Source organism: Chamaea fasciata, unplaced genomic scaffold, assembly GCF_029207755.1.
Source record: "Chamaea fasciata isolate MVZ Bird 193981 ecotype frontalis unplaced genomic scaffold, bChaFas1.0.hap1 SCAF_4, whole genome shotgun sequence".
Lineage (NCBI taxonomy): Eukaryota > Metazoa > Chordata > Aves > Passeriformes > Sylviidae > Chamaea > Chamaea fasciata.
The window spans coordinates 39,061,263-39,081,372 of NW_027094089.1; the positions used below are offsets into that span (position 1 = coordinate 39,061,263).

The 20,110-nt window shown below is 41.1% G+C and overlaps 1 protein-coding gene across 2 annotated transcripts in view; it reads left to right on the top strand.

Moving 5' to 3' along the window:
- The first annotated feature begins 8,266 nt into the window (after nt 1–8,266).
- The window catches only part of APBA1 (amyloid beta precursor protein binding family A member 1), a 100,075-nt gene continuing 88,231 nt past the window's right edge, over nt 8,267–20,110 (top strand). For both annotated transcript variants that reach the window (XM_066181335.1, XM_066181336.1), the window contains exon 1: nt 8,267–8,419. The gene's annotated coding sequence lies outside the window, so the exon portion shown is untranslated. The remainder of the gene's footprint in view (nt 8,420–20,110) is intronic.

Consider the following 20,110-nt stretch of genomic DNA (forward strand, 5'->3'; position numbering starts at 1 on the left):
AGTAGCTTCATCTTTTCTTATGAATTAGGTGATGGTAGCAGACTTACTTTTGGTTCTTTTAAACACTGACATTTAGGCCTTTTTCAAAAGTTTTCTTAGGTCTTTGTTCAAGCTTCATTTCTAAAAGGACAGAGATGAACAGAAGTTAGTTCTTCCTAAGATATTTTTCTGGCAATAGACAGCTGGCTATATTGTCTAGAGTTGCAGAACATGGACAGCTGATTGCTGTTTATGTTTCTCTAATTTTTTAAAATTTTAGCATGATGTTCTGTGATGTGCTTGCCTTTTTTAAAATCTGGGATCAACCAGAATAACTTGTGCCAGTCTTTCCAGGTTCCGTACAATTTCTATGCTGTTACAATAGAAGGGAAAGCATTTCATAGATACTAAAAGCAGGTAATTGTCCTCTTGTGTTAAGAAAGTATATCTTCTTTGATTCAAATTAAAGATAGATGTAATATAGAAGTACTACTATACATGGTACTTTGATTCCAGTTTGACTGCCTTTAGAACATAAATTCTGCTGTATAAATTTTATGAGACTACCTGAAGAAGAACCCTCCCTAATCTGACCCCTGATCTGAACTGGATGAAAAGACGCTTGAGGATGTTCATTATTTTTTTAAACTTTCTAATTATGCATGTATGAATACATTAACAGCTGGATCCACAGTGTCAATCTGCAGTTAAACTCTTCAAATAGTATTCTATTTCATGTATAGTTCTATGATTTAATTTATGAACAGTTATTAAATTTTTTGCAAAGCTGACTTAGATGTTTAGATCTCTTTCATAGACTGAGTGAATGCTGCAGCCATAGGTCCAATATTTCTCAAATTTAGGACTGTCTTGTCATCTTGTTTTCTTGTTCTATAGGGAAAGAAGTTAAAAATACTTCTGCATGGTCATTCTCTTCTGCTTGCACTTGGTAACAATTATTTGTTCTCTGACACAGGGCTTCAAGTCTTCCACTGTTTTCTAGTTCCAGTAAGTCTACATCTTCCAGAGCTACTAACACCTCTTTAGGGCTACCACTTTAGAACTCCTTTGCTGGATACCAGGAGGTGGTGTTTGTGTTTCCAGAAGTGTGGTGTATCTGTCCGTTAACTCTGTAGTCTGTTTGGGCTTCTACACCTCTGAAGTCAAACCATGGATTCACCACTTCCTTTGTAACCAAACATTTGAAGCACTTAGAGAACTCCTTTTCTGCAGTGTCTGGTAAAGAGGTAAAAAAAGAAGTGGAAATGGTACGTCAAGAATTACCAGTAGAGAGCAGATTAATTAGTTTGTCGGGCACGGTGTGGAAAAAAGCACAACAGAAGTAGTTCTTATAGTTTTTTGTTTCAGCCTTGCTATTATCTGCATGAGCTATGTCTGATATGCAGACATGTTGACATGCTAGGAAAGCAGTTCCCAGGGGAAGATGAAAGCCTTTGGGGGGTGTCGTGATTTGACACTGGCCCAACAGCAGGCATCCATGAGAGTTGCTTGCTCACCCTCCCCTGCTACAGCTGGGTAGCAGAGAGACTGTGGGTGGATCTCTGCATCCCCCATGGATCCGCATGGGCTGTGGGTGGATCTCTGCATCTCCTGTGGATCCCCATAGGCTGTGGGTGGATCTCTGCATCCCCCGTGGATCCCCATGGGCTGTGGGTGGATTTCTGCATTCCTGTGGATCCCCATGGGCTGCAGGGGCACAGCTGCGTCACCATGGTCATCACCACGGCCTGCAGAGGGATCTCGGCTCCAGGGCCTGGGGCACCTCCTGCTCTTCCTTCTCCACTGACCTTGATGTCTCCATGTTGTTTTCCCTCACATGTTCTCACCTCCTCCTCTTCTCTGACTAGAAGCAATACTGTGTGCACTTTGTTTTGATTTTCTTCCTAAATATGTCATCACAGAGGTGTTATGAGCCTCTTTCACTGGCCCAGTTTTGGCCAGCAGCATGTCTGTCTTCAAAGCCATCCAGGATTGACTTTTCTGGACATGGTGGAAGCTTCCAGCAGCTTTTCGTGGGAGCCATCTTTGTGCCCCCCTGCTACCAAAAACCAGGCCGTGCAAAACCAATACAGAGGGCAAGCGTTTTTCAGTTTTTCAGATTCTGAGGTGGAGTGTTCACAAGGGAAGTGAGAAGTTTTCTATTTAATATGACACAGGTTTTTTGGTGTTTTGGGTTTGCTTTGGTTCTGTGTTTTTTTGTTGTTTTTTGTGTTTTTTTTTGTTTTTTTTTTTTTTTGTTTTGTTTTGTTTTTTTTTTTGTTTGTTTGTTTGTTTGTTGTTTTTTTTTTTTAATCTTGAATATATTCTGAACTCTGACATACCCTCTAGTATCTTTTTTTTTTTTTTAATGCTGAAGTACCCTTTGCCGTTGTTTTATAGTTCTAAAGATGAGGATAACAAAGATTTTTAGCTGTGGAACCTGTGAATTTTAAAAGGTCTTGTTTTTTTCACCATATAAAGTTGCTTGTTTAAACAGAAGTATTAATCTGTGTCACACCTCTGACTGGGAAAAGTGACATAACTGAACTTGCACTTAGTGGTTTCCATGGCAGTTAGTGATTACCAAGTGGAGTCAAAGAGAAGATAGGAGAAAGATCAGTCTGGGCTTTGTCATTATCCACTCTAAAATGAAAAGCTTACATCTTTTAACACATACAGACATGAAGCAAAGTAAAACTAAAAGGTGTAAAAGGGTCTTTCTATAGTGAACATAACAAATATATCTGAACTTGGTCTAAACAAGCCAACCTCCTGGGTGAATTTGACAAGGAGGAGGCTCCATTTTCAGCCTTCAGTCACACTAAACATACAGAAGTCCATTTATTGCTATGCTTTACCATCACCTTAAAAACTGGACTTAAGATATATTAATAGCTTCTATTATTTGAATGAAAGTAAATAGAAGTGTATATGCAAGACTAGACAGACAATTGTTTCAATTTAGTCTGTTCCTGTTGTTTTTTCAGAGAACATGAAGGTTATTTCAGTTTTCCACAAGGCTTTATTATCCAATTTTACTCATCATTCAAACCACACAAATATCCCTGAGTGCTGTGACAGCGACTCTTGGGTTAGCTCTGCTAAACCTTGTTTATTTCACTTACTTTGTATTTGAGTAAAAATGCTGGACTTTTTTTTATTCTTACATTTGCTCCCTTGGTCTGAATAAAGGCTGCTAGCTGAATGATTTTCTCATTGATTTGGAGTAAGTTAAGCTGGGTTGAGTTCTTTGTTATGGTTTTTTTTTGTATTCACTGAGCTTTGATCAAGACACCAAATACCTCAGACTTGTATTCCTACAGCATGCTCATCAGCAAGGTATCACAGTATTATGAGACTCACACATGAAAGGGGATCACATATAATTACTGTCCACTTGAAGATGAATTTTTTTAAAAAGTCAGTTTCACTGGCACTTCTCTTTCAAATGGTTTTGAAAGGAGCACTTCCATACTGCCAGGCAGTGGGGTGAGGCTTAAGGTATAAGTTGCAAAGTGTTCAAACAGCAGGTCTGATATAATGGATATATTTTTTACATAATATAGCTAACACTCTGACATTTAGGTGCCTCAGAAAGCAAATGGTGAAAGATTGCACCTGATACCTGCCACAAATACCACCTTGAAATTAACAAGGCTTGCAGCACTTTCTGAAAGTCCCCATATGCAAGCAATGCTGGATTCCCTTTGTCAGCAGAAGGGAGTTTATGCTTCTGAGGATCCTTCGCTGGGTGTATCTCCTTCTCCTCTCTCTTGGACCTCTTGGGGTTAATAGTGGAAGTGCCTCAGTTCCAAAGTCAGAAGGACAGTAGTGCCAAATCATTGATTTAAAATATGAAATTACAGGCAGAAGGCCCTGTGTCCTGGTTCCAGCCAGGACAGGGTTAGTTTTTGCAGTAGTTCAGAAGGGCATGACCAGGACCTATAGGTTTTTTCATACTACCTGATGCTGTGCACAGGGGCAGGAGGAAGTGGGAAGTGTGTGGTAAAGGGTAATATTGTTTCTGCATGGTGAGCACATGTGAATCCTTCACCTCTCTTGTACACACTGTTCTTAATATTGTTGCTGTTACTGTTCATTTATTACCTCATTTGCTGCTTCCAGTAAATTGTTCTTATCTCAACCCGTGATCCTTGCCTTTTTTTACTTCTAGTTCTCCTCTCTAGCCTTCTGCAGGGATGCAGGGAAGAGAGGGGCTGGGGAAGTGAATGAGTGGTACATGGTTTGTAGTGTTTCAGTGCCAACACTAAATTGTGGAATACCATTCCTAAACCATGTCCTATGGGTTAAAAAACTGATCCTGAGCCTCCTTCTGACTTGGTTTTGCCAACAAGCTGGCCTGATCACATAACTGATTTCTATGGCACTGTGTTCAGAAGTACCTGACTCCAGGAACCAGCCCACCTGTGAGAACACCATTTGGCTTGTTGCTGAAGTGATTAACAGTCCTTATCAGAAAAAAATATAGTTACTTCATTAACTGTAGAATTAACTTGGGGTTCTTCCACATTCTGTAAAGCAAGCATCCCAACTTTTTGGCAACAATGACTAATGTTTGAAACAGCACTAGAAGACTTAAAGTGGTGTTGAATCCCAATTAATTAGAGGCTCTATTACTCATGTGCCATTAAAAATAATCAAAGATAATTCAGAAGTAGTGTTTACAGAATAAATTGTTTGATTTCTTCCAATGCTACCCTAAAGACTACACCTATCAAAGTGATAAGGAAGAGCATTCTCATGCACGTGGAGGTTGCAGGAATGCTTGGAGTTCTGTTAATGTATGATTTTCTGACAAGGAAAATCGCTTTATGAAGGAAACTCTCTTATGCTGCTAAGCAGTTACAGACAGATTGGATGAAGGTGATGCCTTAAGTTTTAGCTTTCATGTTTTTCAGATTCTGTGCTTCCTAGGGATGTAGTTCTGAGCATAATTTTAAGTGTTAGTAAGCTCTCTTCACAAGGTAGGTAGACAAAACAAATCCTTTTCCTGCTGAAGACCAAGGACAATGAGTAGAACTTTCAGGCCCAAAAGCATAAACAACAGTGGACTGAAGATGGAAAACAAGGAGGATGATACTTCACAACTCAAAGCTGTAACTGGACAATTAAACCCCAATATGCAAATGAACCAAAACTTATAAAAGTGTAAGACCTCATGACAGGTCATCCATTTTGTGACCATTCTAAGTCCATCTTGGGTGTAGCCCTGGTCAGGCTCTTGTCCTGCCCAAGGTGTACCCTTAAAGGCCTTTTAATAAATAACTATTTTATTCTCCAGCTCTGTCCAGTCTGTGTATCGGGTCAGCCTCCCCAAGGCATCAGTTTCTGGCCACCACAAAGGGATGGTGAGACATCTGAAATTTTATATGGGAAGTCAAAATAGTTGACAAAGTTGGATTTTTATGCTTGAAAACCATAAGTCTGATTCCATGCTATTGACTTAGCTATTTCAGACCAAGAAGCTAGTAAAGAAGATAAGATGGTTGAGTCTGGAAGATACTATTCATAAACCTGCCTTCCTTTAGTTGATTATTAGAATTTGAAAACACTTTGATTTCTGAACCCCTCCTATTTCAGTACCAGCAATCACCTCTGAAACAGCCTACTCTTTTCTAGCAACAGGCACACACCAGTGTCATTAGAGTCAGTGAGTAATGTTTTTTTTTTGAGATATGAAAGCTGTAATCCTAAGCTTTCAGACACTACAAAGCATTAATTTCCATCCTTTCTGGGTCTTGAGCTATCTGACCTTAAAAATGTCAAGCTTGCACTGGTCTTTTTAGCCTGTGAGAGCTGTTTTGATTTTTGCCCAAGCCTGAAAATAACAAGTCACACACACCTAAGATCATTGCAATGCCCAGTTCCTGAAAATACATGGAAACTAACTAGATTAGTAGACTAATGTAGGAAAATTGTGTCTGAACTGCCGGGGCCAAAGCTTTTATCTAGGCTAATGGGTATATAGATAGCAACACCCCCCTCTCTCCTCCCTCTTCCCCCCAACAATGAAAAAATTGGCGCAGTGTAGATAGCACTCTTTACCTAGCAAGATTGTCTGAATATGCCAGAAGCTGGCTAATATGTATTTGTCACTGATTACCACAGCTACTTACAAAACTGTCACCTCAGAATGTTGTACTTTAATATCCAGCAGACAGTATTGATTCATCCGTAGCGCTACTTGATTTTATAAATGTTACAGATTAGTCTTGGTACTTTTCCTATTGTTTTTTAAGTCGGTTTTAATTTTCTGTATTGAAATTTGACTAACTAATGATGATAATGAAAACAAGTAAGAGCCTGAAGGTCAATGCTAATGTAGCATTAGCAATACTAATACCATTGCATTCTAGCAGCGTCTGTCTCTTCAGGTTCACAAACAACTTACGTTTTAGAAGACCTATCATCACGAGCTGTGAAATACATGCGGTAAGTGGAGCTCTGGGAGAAAAATGCATTTAGGACACGAAACTTTTCTAGGGTAAAATTTAGCAGTGACTGCTGTTGTTAATCTTTTCAAACGATGGAAACGTAACAGCAAAACGTGGGTCGGGGGGACCCCTAGAGGTCACCTGGGCAAACTTCCCTCTTAGAGAAGGACGAATTTAGACCACATTCAGGACCAACTGCTTCATTATTTTGAGAGGAAGAACAAGGGGAAGAAACTTGATTGCAAGTGAAGTGTTTTACCTAATGTAACTCTCCGAGAATCGATAGTTTTGGAAATCCATCATTTATATTCTATACACCTTAAGTCGGGGTAACCCAGGGCTATTCCAGGGCCATATATGCAGGACATAGCAACAAAGAAGGGAACAGACATGGCCTCCAGGCTTATTTATTTCTGCTACAAATATTAGGTTCCTCCAGAAAAGGATAGAAAAACAGTGATTAATAGAAACTATTAGCATGGGAGGGAAAGAAATGAAGTGTTGCAACGTATTAAAAATGGAGGAAGGGACTTTGGTAGCAGTTGTCTAAAGAATACATTGCTTGTGTTTCCTTCACTTCTTCGTTCTTTTCAACATTTTTTTTTATACTCTCATTTTCGAAGTCTTCATTTGGAGAATACTGTAACATTTTCGCATTAGGCATTTAAAAATGCAGCTGTGCAATACAGAGTGACTGAACAATAATATAACAGGGGAACAGGCGTTGTTTCCAAGAACCAAAAGGTCTCTATCCACTAGAAGGGGAAAAAGAGAATTTAAATCCAAACTAACACCAAGTTATCATAGTAATTAATTAGAAGCCTTTATATGTAGAGTACTTATGATACTTTGCAGTGGGGTTTGCCTAAACACCTCACAGATGTTGAAGTTGTTCCCTGAAGAGATAAATTAACAATACTGTTAAAATGTACCAATTTAGGTTGCCAGTACTACAATTTTTCATCAGTTGTTAGGCTTTTTAAAGTCCTCTGGCCTCTTTAAAAACAAACAAACAAAAAAGATTAGGTATCAATCTGGCTGTGAAAAAGAAAAGGTGTATTTCTTCTGATAGTTTATTTTGTTTAAATACCAAAAAATACAAGATACCATCTTGAGGAATTTAGGATTTTGTTTGCATGTGTGGAACCACAGAGGCAGTTAAGTACAGGGCACAGCAGCTTGGAGAAAATATGAGCCAGCCGGGGTATAGATGAAGCCAAGGTCCAATGCTGTGTTTGTGTATGTGAGCACAGGAGTAAATATTTTGGCAAAGAGGCACTGCCAAGCCCTTTCTAGCATGGCAGTTAGCCTCCCGGCAGGCTGAGTGCACAATTTGGTTAGGTGTGCTGCACCTCGGTCTTCGCAGCTTCCCCCCAGGTGTGGAGGACGCCAGGGCCCGCTGGCAGCTGCGATGGGGACGCAGTGCCTCGGCACACCCACACTCACACCTCCTCGGCGGTGGGAGCCTCCTCCCTCCTGGGCCACCGAGGCTGCGGGGCCCGTCCTCAGGGGAGGTAAGGCAGACAGGTCAGTGCCCGGCAGGGCGTCCCTCGCTCCGAGCTGCCCAGGCACCAGCAGCCGATCTGCAGAGCGCCGGGCGCGTGACCGGCGAGGGGCCAGGGCTGCGCCGCCCGCACGGCCGCGCCCCCCCGCGCCGGGACTCCCCGGGAGCTGAGGAGCAGAGCCTACCCCGACCCCGCCGGGGCAGCGGGGTGGTGCCACCCACGCCCGTCGGGCCCTGCTCCCGCCTGGAGGCAGCGGGAGGGAGGGAGGGAGGGAGGGAGCGGGCGGGCGCGCTGACGCGTGAGGGCGGTGCGGCGGGCGGGGCCGGCCCGGGCGGTGCTGGCGGCGGCCGGAGGAGGAGGAGGTGGAAGATGGTGGCCGCGGGAGGAGCAGCCGCCTGCTGGGCTTTTCGCTCTGCGCCGCACTGCCGTCCCCGTCGGAGCCGCCGTGCCTGCTGAGGAGGCGGCGCGGACCCGCACGAGGTGCGGAGTGGTCGCGGCCGGGAGCGGGAGGGGGGTCTGGCCGTGCCCCCGCTGTGGCACCGGTGTCGGGGAGGCAGCGGGCCCGCGGGGTGCCTGCCCGGCGTGGGATGCTGGCTCTGCCCCGCCCGGCGTCTCCTGCTCGCCGCGGATGCGGGCGCTGTGGCTGCCCGTCCGGCTGCGTGGGCGTGCGCGCATCTCCGAGCCGGCGGGGCAGCTCTGCATCTGCCCCGGGCTGCGGGAAGCGGCGCCAGCGCGGCCATGACCGCCTCCATCCCAGCCTCCGCCGGGGCATTGCGTGCTTTCCCTCCGTTTATTTATTCCATTATTTTATTTGGTGGGGGTGGGATGTGTGTAGAATAATGCTGTGTGGAGCCATGCATACCCCAGTGCACTGTTTTTTTTAACATATATATATATTTTTTTTTTTCTTTTTTTTTTTCCCCACGCGCACCTTTTCTATGGTGGAAAGGGGAAATGGGAGGGGGAGGGGGCAGTGTAGGGATTTCGCATCCGGCGATCGGGTGGTCGCCGTCGCAGCAGGTCGGTCTCAACAGCCCCGTTCCGTCGGGAGATGCTGCCGGGATCTGCGGCCGCGTCCCGGTTTGGCAGCCGGGAACCCAACGGGGCCTGGGTCATCCCATCCTCCGCGTGGAGCGTGCTCTCCACCCCTGGGCTGGAGGGAAGATGACATCTGCTACCATCTGCTACGTTCTGGTTTCAGGGGAAAAAAAAAGCGTCTTGATATATATTTTTTTAATTTTTTTTTTTTTTCTGGAGATGCAGTTTGATAACAACAGTTGCCTGAATCACAGTCGTGGTCAATGCAGCCGTGTGCACTGCATCTGCTTTCTGTAAGGATCAGAGTCAATGGGAGCAGTCTACCAAGACTTGTTTTACTGCCATCATAAATCTCCTCTTTGAGAGAGATGGGGCTGTGGGTCTAGGATGGAACACTCTATCTTTTTGCTTTCTCCTGCTTAGATTTTTTGGGCTGTGGAACTGCAGTTTGGGTTAGAGAGTGCATTGCAGATCTGGCTGTTTTCATAGCTGCTGAAGAACTAGAAGACAGAGATGTTTGCCTGACTCTGCATATGTTAAGAGTGAACTAATGTGGGTGCAGGGCAGATCAGCCATGTAGCGTTTTTCTTGTCTTTGACATGCCTCACGTTTCGCCAGCTGATAAGAGTACACCCAGGTGGCTGCAGTTTTGTTTCTGCTCTGAACCTGGGGCCCATGGGGTCCTAAAAAACTTGCCCTGCAAAATATTCCAGTCGTATTCCAGGTCCTGCTGCATTGCTGTTAAATCTGGACCAGCTGCACCTGCCTTTGCAGCCCATGTCGGGAAAAAGCACGCAATGTCTATTCTTCCCAAAAGGTGATGGTGACAAAGAATGTGTTTATTCTCTGCGTGCTGCCAAACCAAAAGTGAGGTGCTTGTTTACTTTCATCTCTAATGCTGTGGGGGGAAGGGGCAGGATAGACTGCCCAGAAGTGCTGTTCAGGAGGGAAGGAGAACAGTTGCTATTGAATTCTGTGCATTCGTGTGTGTTTGTATAGAAAAATTAAGCATCTGGTGAATAATAATGGATGACCACAAGAAATTCTGCAAAAGCAGAGCATTTAGTGTTGTGATGCACCTTATCTGAATGTTGTGGATGCTTAATGAGTGAAATGTAAACTTTAGTGAAAGACAGCTTGTCTACCTTGAAAAATGTGGTCTGAGATTGATACATCAATGGGCTTTTATGCCAAACTGATTTCTACAAAGTAATGGTGGTTCAAGGTTGGCTGGGTACTGTGAATCATGTAATTCATTGCTCTGAGTTTCTAGTTGTAGCTTAAAATGATACTTTTATTTTACATTAGTGCATTATCTTCACTTAAAATGGCAAACTTTCTGGCTATAGTGCTGTCTTTTAACAGATGCAAGGCCAGCCTATTGGAAGGCTTTCAAAAGTATTTACAGATTAGCTCTTCAGTTAAAAAAAAAAGTGAGAATGCTGGGCAGGTGATTTGGTACGTGTAGGTAGATAGAAAAGATAGTTTTGGTGTGTCAAGAGGGAGATGTGCAAAGCTTTTTAGTATAACCCTGTTTGCTTACTTAATATGAAATTGTTTTCACAATTTTCCTGAGTTGTTAGTTTAATTCTCAATCCCTTGTTTATGACAAGTTTGCAATTTCGTATCTGTTGGTCAGGGAATGCATTCTGGATTTTTTGTTGTTGTTGTTGTTGGTTTTTTGGGGTTGGGTTTTTTGTTTGTTTTGGTTTTTGAGTTTTGTTTGTTTTTTAATTTAATAGAATTGCCTTCATGTATTTAAAACGTGGGAGCTAATGATTTAGAAGAGATTCTGTGATACTGGATGTGGTGGCATCATGGGTGCCAAAGGTGAAAATCTTGTAGTCTGCCATGCCCTTATTATTTTGGGCCAGGGAAATTTGGTGTGGGGTTTTGATCTTAGAAATCTGAAGATTTTGCTTTGTTTTGTACTCCATAACACTTTGAATAAAGGGAGTACTAATTTTGAGGCTAAAGTTTGTGTCATCTGTCTAAACAGTAACACAAATGAGAAACCTGAACTCTTTGCAAATGAGATTTGAAGGGATTTTAATTGAACCTGGAGCTGGCATCTGACTTTGATACCTTTTTAAGCCGCAGTCATATGCAATGCTTATGTTCTTAAACTTAAAAAGCCTTCAGTATGAGGACTGTTTGCATCTTTGAAACGTAGATAACGTTTCTTTTTATAAGCAGTGCTTACCAACTCTAGAGCCACCAGAAAAGTCATGAGGGTAAAAAGAAATGGGATCTCCTTTTCAGCTGCTTGATTTGTATTTTTAATAGGCCAATGTGGGTAGTCATTTGCAGTGATTTTGTTGCTCGGCTTTAGGTTATGTCAGTGTGTGGTAACGTTTATGGCAAGCAAAATCAGGAAAAACTAATCATAAGTCCAGAAAAAGTGACTGGGAAAATAAACACCATGTTGCTACATGTATGTGAGTTCAGGGTTAGTAAGCAAAACTAAAGAACATGCTAAAAAAAAAACAAAAAAGGAATTATAATATAAAATTCAGAGTATTCAAATAGACAAAGTGCAGGAAAAATCAAGCTGAGAGCTAAAACTTTTCACTTGCATCGTATGGCCTAGGTACTTCAAATTCAGCATTTTTTCCCTTGGCATATGAACTGTCTGTTATTGATCATAGCTGCTCTGGGTTTGCATGAGATTATGAATTAGAAGAATAAGACCTTTTCTCTTAAGATCTAAAAAGAGATAATTAAAAAATATTAGAGGTGCTTCAGGTAGTTTAATGCATGTTGTCCTTATGCAGTGCGGGTTGATTAATGAAATCTTAACTTTGAACAAGATTTTATTACCATACACATAGATGAATGCATTTTTAAATGTATTTTGCTGGTTTCTTAGAAGATGAAGATTTCTGCTTAATGAGAATTCTAGCAAACAACCCTTTGCTCATTTATCTCTAATAGATTGCCGGTAATACATATTGCATAGGGGTTAAAGGTTTCTGAGAAACAGATTGATTGGTTTTGCTTCATGGTAATGATTGACTTGGTAAGTCAGCTACTTAGAGCAATGTGATAGTATTTTTCTGCATGCATCAATGTTCTTCCAAAAATGTGCATGTTTGTTACTTTACTGAAGGGGCCTAGAGAAACAGCTTTATTTGCTGCTTTGACATATGCAGGCATGTGATGATAATGTCTGTCCTATTTCTGAAGAAATAAACACAGAAGCAGTACAAAGGGTACATGACAGCTGTGGATGGCAGAAGACTTAGCTGAAGATACTCCAGAACCATAAGAATATGTTTCCACGCTAAACCCTTTCTGCTAGAAACCATGGATGGTTGGACATGAGAGGAGGACTGAAAGTGCAATTCTATTTCCAGGGAGTTCTGTTTCTACGGAGATGCTGCTAAGCAGGTGGCATCTCACCTGGTCCGTCGTGTCTCCTGTGGTGATTTCTGTCTAATTAAAAATACGTACTGAGAGAAGTTTCCATCACCCATGAGCCTGCGTAAATAACTGTCTGTGGATAACCAGTGGGTTTTGAACATTGTCAAGGAAACTGAAATAATTATATTAGAAGTATTTTAAACAATACCTAGTCTACACAGCACTAGATATTGGGAGCCTCTATTTTTCCTGTGGCTTTCCTATAACAAAAGGAGGAATTGTTCTTCAGTATTTAGGCAATTAAAACCAAAAATTCAGAATGTTTAAGTATTTTTTTTTAGCCATATACCTTCCCCCTCTGTTGTCCAGGCTGTTCTTGGGCTGTTTGGTCCATCAGATCTTGTTCATAAGCCAGCAGTTAAGAATTACTTGCATCTTTCTTTCTGATGAGCACTTCCATAAATGCTGCTTTCCTTAGGAAGATGACCACCTTGTCACCCATCTGAGAAAAATGTGAGCGTAGGGGGTGAGAGACTTCATTAAACGTCTGTGAGTTAGTCACAACTGAGCCACATATCCCTGGAATTTAGGCTGAATCCTCTTGGTAGTAGTTTCTTTTTTCAACTAATGAAACTCTTCTGAACCTTTTTTGTGTATCAGGAACATCCCTGCTGAATTTAATTTTCAGACTTTGAACTCCAAAAGATGAACACAGGTCAGAAAAACACCAGAACAGCAGAGCCACATAGGCTACAAAACTTGTCCATTTTGGCAAAGATCATTTGAGTGACTACCCCACACTGACTCACTGTTGCCTTATCTTTTCCATTTTCGGGATGCATGTCAGGGTGAAAAATGCCTTTCTGTATGTATGTGGTTAAGGTGTTGGTTCCATGTCTAGTATTTATAGGTTTGTTGTCCTGTATTGATTTGTTAAATATTGATTAAATATTTTTTATTTCTCTGCAAGAATTTTCACTTTTGTACCTAAGACAATAGCTTTCTCATTATTTGTCTTGTGGTGATCATTCTGATTTGTTTTTTTAAATAAACATGTTTTCTCAAAACTTGAGTGGACAAGAACTTATGGTCTGGGTAAAAGGAAGGTTTTTTTAAAACAGAAGGAAGAGGAAAAAAAGAAAGACCATAATAGAGGATTTTAAACATACATGACTGTGACTTAGTTTTTCTACTATATGCTAAAGTTTTATTTGTGGATTTTTAAAATTTTATTTATTTATTCTGATACACAAGTTGCAGTTCACGCCAGCAGTCTTAGTGTTACCATGTATTTATGTAGTGTCTGTTCTGATGTGACTTTGATCATATTTGAAATCTCGGTGCTTTGGAAGCCTCAAGTGTAGCTCTTTATAATAAATAAAATTAAATTGGGAAAATTTTTAAAAGAAGAAGTGAGACTGAGCTCACACTGAAGTCAGGTGAAGAAGCACGGGGTAAAAGCTCCTGCTCCAGGTTTTTCCCATGCTAACACCAGCAGAATGCCTGAAGTAACACTCTTCAAATCCAAAGAACGGGCAAAACCAGTAGGTTTTTCATATGTTGCTGTCCCAGTACTGCCTCCAGTGTTGGAAGGGGAGATTGGTGTATTTTTGTATGGTGTGTATGGAGAGCTGAGTTTTTTCCTTCTCTTTTCTTAACAGCTTTCTCACACCAGCTTTTTTATCATCACAGAGTAATTTGAATTGGAAAGGATCCTTGGATGGCATCTGTTCTAAGCTCTGCTCAAATCAAGTGACTGAGACAAGGGCTGCACATGCCATGTTTGTACCTCTTGTCTTAACCAAGGCAAGAAGCTGTGAAAATGGAGAGCTGTGCCTCCCATGGGTGTCAAATACCAGTTTGTGTAGCAGGTTTTGCTGGAGTCCTGGTGGGATGGGAAATGACTGCTGGACAGAGACCTTCCTTCAGCCTACCCTCCTCATCCTCTGCCAAACAAGCTGCCCTGCAGAAAGCTGCTTGCTTTGCTGCTGGCATTTGGGGGAGTGTTGGGGTGAAGGGCATGTACCGTGTGGGGGTAGTGGTAAATCTCCTCTTGATGGGTGCTGGTTTTTAAGTTTTCTTACCACTGGCATTCCCTTAGGAAAGCTCTGAAATACAGGTGTATTTGCTGTATTGGCCAATTCAGTGACCTGAATTTTTTTTTTTTTGAATTGGATTTTTAAGATGGTCAAGATGGAGGAAATTATTGCCCAGAAGTTTAGAAAACTATTTGCTTGGTGTTAAATTGTTTTGCAGCAGTTTCAAAATTAGAGCACTGTTTTTAAGGAGTGGAATATTTCTAATCAGCATTCCTAGTATCTATATGCAATGCCATCACATTTAACTTAATGAGAAAATCTCTCCCAGTAATGCTGTGGTGAGGTGACAGAAATTTGTATTAAATAAGAGTCAGTGCAAAACCAGCCTTTAGCTTTGTAAATCCATTGCATTTTTAGTGGACATTTTACAGAACCTTTCCCCAAACTTGGTGTGTATTTCTGATATTCACAGCTGTTTTACCTTTTGTCTCAGAGTGATAAATAAGGATGAACTCAGGCTTCTGCTCTTGCTTAACAATTAATCATTCCTTGCTGATAAATGATTAATGTAATCCACTTATGAGATTGCCACAGCCCCATTCAGATTTTGGCATCTTAATTTTATTTTATAACAATGAGAAAATCCCCAGGTCCTCAAGATCTTCCTTGTGTAGGACCATGCTGCAAGGCGCGTGGGAAGGAGACATTTGGGCTTGATGCCTTCTTGGCAAGGAGGTGGGCATTAGTCTGAGGGGGCAGCGCTGTTCTTCATAATATTGACTCTGCATTAGCTTCAATGTCCAGGCTTTAGACTTTTAACTGCAGCCTCATGATGATTAGTCTAACTGCTTAGCCCTAGTTTAAAGTTATGTCCAAGTCAGGCAGTTCTAATACATTGTATTTTCAGTGTGGCACCCTTGCGCCCACACTGATTCTGCAATCAGCAGTTTCAGTTGCAGTTAAGTGTGGACTTAACACATCTTCACATATCTTTCGATTTCTTTACCTTGGTAAACTGTTAAAACTGATTGTCTTTATTTCAGCTTAGGTCAAGCTACTTTTGAATACAAATCTAAAAGCTGCATCAAGCGTTTTTATTTTAAGAGTAACACAGACTTAATGCTTTGATCAACAATACATCAAACATTTTTTTGATTAAAATCAAACTACTTTTTTTTTTTTAAAAAAAAAGCAAGCTAGTATTTCTCATTAGCTACAGTCTTGGTTATTTCTGGGTTTTGAAGTCAAGGTAACCCAGTATCTTGAACAAATTTTTTGTCTCAAAGAAGGCCAAATACGTAAGCTGTAAAGAGAAGAGAAGAATATATTGGTTAGGATGTGTGTAAGCTGCCTGTGTAATTTTTTAGATATGAAGTAGTCTCAATAATGTATTGGATGACACTTTGGGTTATATTAGTTATCCAGGTGACATAGAGCATCAGCAGATGTCGTCCATTGCTCTGGGTGTGGCAGTGCACTGTGTCTGTGTCCCTGGGGTCCCATTGTTAGCTATCATTGACCAAGGACAACAGAGCATTTCCTCAAAGACGTGGTTCTCTCTCAGACCTCCTTCAGGATAAATTGCCTCCTGATAGCAAATAGAAGCAGTTGAAGCTGAATGTCAGCATCGAAATATGGTTGCATGAAAAGTAAACATTAAAAGCACAATTGCAGCTTTTATACAGTTAACATTCATGCAGTCAATTTTCAGAGAAGTAAAAGGGTCCCTACTTCAAAACTGACTGACCTTTGGTGACTCTATGAATTAAAAGTGGAGTGAACAACCTTTTTGAGCATGGAGCAAAGAATTTCTATGTGTCACATTTCTGATGTGTAAATTCTTATTTTATTGAAAATACCTATTCTTCAGCTACTTTATCCATGAAGATAATTACTAGGGGTTCAAATATTTTTTAATTATTTTTTCTTTCTGGTATGTAACTGTTGAAATCTGGGCAGGTCACAACTGAATTTTGATCTTCAATATTAAAGTCTTTGTTATGATCTTGTAAGCAGTGGCATCCACAGCCACTGTAGTCCAAGTTCATATATGTACACCAGGTACGATCTGGATAGTAGAACAGCATAAACAGCAGTAAGGTAAGAGTTCCTTTTTTACGTTAAGAAACAGAACTTCTTCATTTGTGTGTAAAATAAAGGTTTCTAGCTGCCTGTGCAAGAACCTTGTGTTTTCAAACTGCAGTGTGTAAAACAGTCATTTTAGGGCCATTGGTCGTTTGAAACACAAAGGATTATGTATACTCTTGTAGGTGTCTTACACCTGAAAACCAGAGGGTGAAATTACCAGGAAGGGATTCACGGGATGGGATAGTCACAGGATCTGACTAATTCAGAGTTTCTTCTGATGGAAGGGAGGGGATCATATTTTTTTCAGCCAGTTAAAATAATTCCAAAATCAATCTAAAAGTTTAGTAAATCAAAAAGCCCTGCTCATCTTCTGTTTTGATAATATTCTGTGTCTCTGTTATTATTCTAAGTGTATCAGAAAATCAGGCATACACCTCCCTCCTTAAAGACTAACTTCCTCCAATCATATGCAAATCTACAGTCACTTGATTTACTCTGCCTGTTGAAGACTCCCTCTCTCCAGCATATGACTGGAATCAATCCCATGGCTTCATAGCTTTTTGCAGTATCTCACACAATTACTGTGGTGTAGTTGTGCACAAACCTTGGTGGCCTCCTTGTGTGGGTTAACTTTTCATCTCGGTTCTAAACAATGAGTGCAGTCCAGATTAAACTCATCCCTTCACATAGGTTTCATTAGTCTTCACCTGCCACCTGTGGGCATTCATGTTCAGGTGGGAAGACATTGTTGCCAATGCAAATCATCTCATATTTCACATCTTTGAAATATGAGGTACTGTGCTGTGAAGTTACCTATAATTCCTTGCATTTAGTTTGAACAGCCTGTAATGCTGGTGGCATTTAGGAAGGAAGACTATGCTTGCAGAGAAAAGTTGCTCAGTGTGGAGTAGCAGTCTGTTCTGCAGCCTCATGGAAAACCCACCTGTTTTCCACTGGTGCCACCCAATGAGGAAGAGGCCTTGCCCTGGTCTTACATCTGGTCTGCTCAAACATCAGTCAATAGGAAGTGTGAGTTCATAGTGGAGAAAACATTGGAAACAGGAGTCTAGGGCTGATTTCTTTTTCTCTAGGAAGACAAATTGGGATGTTGAAAGTGCAAAAAAGACCAGTCACCTTTTCTGGCAGTGTCCAGGGAGCTTGAGGCTGGTGACAGAAGCAGATTATTTAGGAGAAAAAAAATCAGACTTGACTGAGACTTTCAGTTATGCATAGCTCATGTTCACCTGGTCAAACTTTGTGAAACCTTGCAAACACTGTGGCTTTTGAGATCAAGTCCAAAATTTTCCACCATTTTTGACTAAAGTTATTGGTACAGTCATTACAGTTTGGCAGGGAAGTGATTATCAACATAGCTTTTCCATGTTGGTGCCTGTCATTGCTCTTAAAAGTTACATCCTATTTGGAGGAAAGTAGTGGGGAAGGGATTTGTGTAACTGCAGCATCTATCTGGTACCTGTTGGTGTGTTGTTACTTGCTGTTACCAAGGCAATGCCAAATATGTAACAACGACTTAGCTTACAGTGTAAGAAGCACCTGCTGTTGTGCCTGAATTACATATTGAAACTGCTGTCATTTCTGATGTCTTTTTATTCTTGCACACTTGTTTATTAAATGAATTTTTTGAAGGCACCTGAAGATCCAGTGACCACAGCTGTTTTAAAACAACATTCACGAAGCAGAACTTTTTTAAATCAAGAGGAAGGAATCTCCCAAAAGGTCTCTTGTAAGATCATCCACGGACGGCAAGGAGAAGGAATTCTGCTGACCTGAGATATTCTAGAATACGTGGTTTTATTGCATGGGTCGTGGATAAAAAGGGCCTTGCCTTCAGCCACCAGCCTCGGCTGAAGGGAAGTCCCAGAGAGAGCGAGAGGATGAACAAGGGGCTATGAGTTAAGAGAGAAGGGAGCCAGGTAGCAGGGGTCAGAGAGCAGGGGGAAGAGGTAAGAGTTAAGAGAGGTAGAAGTAAGAGCTAAAAGACGTAGAAGTTAAGAGCTAGGAATAGAGAGGTCGAAGTGAGAGAGCAGGGAATAGAGCGGTAGAAGTAAGAGCCAGGAATGGAGAGCGAGGTCCTTCTTACAATGCATTATATCTCCTTTTGTGATGAATATTCTAATTTACAGTGACCAACCACTGCAAGACACAAAATCTTATAGAATCTACATATAGCCTATAAGAACTACTACATTACCATACTATGTTATATTTTAAACTCTAAAAACTACTCTTTAGACTTTTCTGTTTTGCTACATTGACCTTTGGTTCCTTAGCTAGCAGAAAGGTATTGTTCAATCAAAAGGAATTCTCCTTTAGCTGGCTAGGCTATTGTTTTCAGGTTATATAGTAACTAAGACTCGGTATCCTACAACTCAAAGTAAGCTTCCATTTCTATTATAGGTTTCATATTTTCAGAATCTTTTGCTAAACAATCATATTTATAAGGTTTCCCTGATTCATCCTCCCCAACAGTCTCTGACATTCATTCATTATCCAAAGAGCAAATCTTTGGGCTGCAGTCCGGCCTAAAGAGAAGATGTACAGACCAACACATTAAGCTTCAGGAGTGTAAATCTGAAAGCTGTTTTCTGCTGAGAAGAGACTAAAGCAGTACAAATCTAGGCATTTGTTCTGTTACTCATCGGCTGTGATAGGCTTTCCCCACAGGCAGTAGTTTCTGAATTCTGTTGTAGTGGCTCACAAGTCTGCTCTTGCTGATTTTTATAGCCTACCAAGTAAGCACTGACACTGGGAACTGATGATATTTTTGACACTTTCAGTTGTGAGGAGGAATTTAAGTGTCAGAAGCAAACATGGAGTGAAAATACACCAGTTTCGATTCACGTTTTATGAAATGGCAGCGGTATTGCAAATTCTAACCTGAGGACTCGGGGTGGTAGCAGTGCCTTCTTTTTTTGTTTCCAGGATTATCTTTATGACCACACATTCTTCAGTCTCAGACCCAGGTACCTCAGAAGAAACCTTCTTCTATGCTGGTTACAATTTTATTTTTCCTGTCCTTAAGTGTAGCATGTAAACATTGAATTTCTCCTCCTAAGGCATAGCATTATTACAGTTCAGCTCCATCTACATGGCACTTGTGACAAGTGGAACATAATCTCATGTACATATTGTGTTTTGCATGTGGTGTGTTTTATGTGTATAGTTTTGCTGTAGGTACTTTGTATTTTACATGCCTTTGAATTGCGTGTGGTGGAGATTTAATAATCCTCCTTTTTCTCTTTTCTCCCAGCTGTATCTGGTTTGTAAGTAACATCATAATGTTTTCTATTTGTTCTTTGTCCTGAGGCGATTAATTCTTCTGACTCTAAATGTAGCCCTGTTCATGACTTCACAGTACATATGGTATATTTCCCAAGCAGAAACAACAATGTAATATATGGATGGATTTTTACATGCAAGGGATCAAGGTTAGAAAAAAGCCTTTGCCAAGGATCTGGTGAACCTGTGTTGGAGGTTTGGGGAAGAATTGCGTTTAACCTAAGACCATATTTTTCAGAAAAAAACACCACCTTTAGCTCTTGAAAATTATTGGACAGTGATAGACGAGGTTAATGGCAGTAACTTGGAGCTTAAAAATTGACAGATGCTTGACCATTCTGAA